We start from the raw sequence: 2,604 nt of genomic DNA, 5'->3' as shown, positions 1-2,604 counted from the left end.
GGTAAGTGTGTGCTTCAAACAGAGAAATGTAGCTTCCTTACTGTCATACAAGTCACTTTCTTATCTAATATGCAAATTAGTTAACTGTTGACGTTGTATATAAATGTCTATGCATTTAGTCTGTGCACTTGAATGACTATGGGGGAGATTTAGCAAAGGTAAAATATACACTGGGGTAAACTGCCTACAGCAACCAATCACAGTTCAGCTTTCAGATCTAATAAAACCAAAAGGAGGAGCTGTCATTGGTTGCTGCGAGCAGTTTACACCAGTGCATATTTTACACCATTTGATCAATTTGTACCTATATATCTTTATTTATACGATTCCAGAACATTATGGCAAACCTGTGCTTGTACAGTATATAGGACGTTGCAGGTGGGCCTGTTCTCAGGGGTGGAACCCAAGGCTTTTGGTTCTCTATGCAGAATCTGTAACAAAGGTCCCCATCTACCATATGCTATTTGCATTTACTTTATTTATTTTCTATTAATTTATACTACAGAACACATTAAAACAACACAGCTGGTTACTTGCACACAGCCTTACCCATTTTATCATAATCAACCCCTCCCCCGGTACAGAGAATAGCATTCCATGACAAACATTAGGCTATACCCCCGTAACAGAGAAAAAGTACGAGAAAACATTGGAATTTATTACTATCCCGTGGAGTTAATCCCCCGAGGCGCCCCATGTCAAGCATCTATAATGGGGGCATATCTAGCGCACCAACCCACTCCACAAGGTATCTCCAAATTCAAAATTTAACACTAACCGCACAGTGCCACTACCTCACGGCTCCCCCGACCAAAATCTGGACAGAAGACTCATGATCTACCTAACCGTACCAAATGATAAATTAGTACTACTCCACATATAGTCCTTAATCCATTAGCAATTGGTACAGCATTTCTGTGCTACCAAAAAAGAACACTTGGCCAGAGTAACAAACACAACCTCCACCTATGGCAATTATACCCCTATACAAGAGGTGCTTATGTCATTCGGTGGGTTATATTAGCCTCATACACGCAGAGGGCCAGAGGTCCCACTTTCACAGAGTCCCATTACTAGTGTCTTTTTAGACATTGTGTCCCCTCAGACACCAAGATCCCTTTTCATCTGCTATCAATGCACCCCACTCTGTGTCTATGCGAGGAAATGGCTCCATAGACTCCATTATGTGGCCTTCTCCTCCTGTGAGCCAGGAGAAGAATGCACTTCTCCAGGCTCATTCTCCCAATCAGTTTCAGTTTAAACAACTGATCAAAATGAAGTAAAAAAAGACACATTACCATCAAGTTCAACCAAGGAGTGGATGGATGAGGGGAAGGGAATGGGTGATGGTTAGATTCGAAGTAAGGAGTGAAGGCTCTGAGGAGACAAAAAGCAGAGGGGCAAAGGTGCCTTATTGTTACTAGGGTAACTTACATTAACTTGCTGTACATCTACCCCCCCCCCCCCCGAATGCCGCTGATCCCGGCAATCCATAGATCTAGGCTGCAGCAGCCCAGAGTAATACAGCTCTGATTTAACCGATCAGTGCTGTATAAAGTATACTACACTGATCTCTATGAGAGATCAATGTAGTTGAATTAGAAGTACCCCAGGTTGACTTCTAATTATTGTAAGTGAAAAAATTTTTAATTTTATTAATAAAAAGCCCCTTCCCTTTTTCTCATTTTATTTTTTTATAAGTAAAAATAAATAAATAAACAAGCATATTTGGTATCGCCACATGCATAATCGCTCGAACTATTAAAAACTAAAAACTGATTAAAAAGTCACATATACACTAGCAAGGTACCGTTAGAAAGAAAAGATCATGGCGCATGGACCAATAATGAAAAGCGTTATGAGTAATGGTAATAGAGCAATTTTAAGAAACATGTAGTTGAGGAACATAGATAACATGTCAGTTCTACCACAGGGCGAACTGCGTAAACACCCCCCCACAAATAAAAAAAATAGCTGCTGCTTTCTGCTGAAAACACAAAACTCTGTGTTTAAACCTTTCTCTCTGTCTCCTCCTCCCCCTCACCCCTCCTTTCTGAGATGGCTGATGTAAATAAGTCCCTGACTGGCTTTATCTGCAACTTTGTAGCTTCTTTGTAACACCAGGAGGGATAATCACAGAGAGTTCATTAGCAACTTGACATCAGAATAACTCTCCAAGCATTACAAAGAAGCTACAAAAGTTGCAGATAAAGCCAGTCAGAGACTTGTTTACATCAGCCGTGTCAGAAGGGAGGGGGGAGGAGGAGGAGACTAGTGATGAGCGAATACTGTTTGATCGAATAGATATTCGATCGAATAGTGAGATATTCGAATATTCAATATTCATACGAATATCCTGCGCATATTCGATAAATATTCGATAAGCGTTCAAATCCCCCTGATTCCGATTTCACCCTCCAAATGGTCAAATAGATGTTTTTCACGAATCGAATACTTGTTCCCATAGACTTTAATGGGATCGAATATTTGATCGATTATTCGAATATTTGTGGGATATTCGTACGAATATCGAATATTCGAATATCTCACTATTCGCTCATCACTAGAGGAGACAGATAGAGGTGCTCACACACAGATTTTTAT

Source organism: Dendropsophus ebraccatus, chromosome 6, assembly GCF_027789765.1.
Source record: "Dendropsophus ebraccatus isolate aDenEbr1 chromosome 6, aDenEbr1.pat, whole genome shotgun sequence".
Taxonomy (NCBI): Eukaryota; Metazoa; Chordata; class Amphibia; order Anura; family Hylidae; genus Dendropsophus; species Dendropsophus ebraccatus.
Note: the sequence above shows the minus strand (reverse complement) of the source record.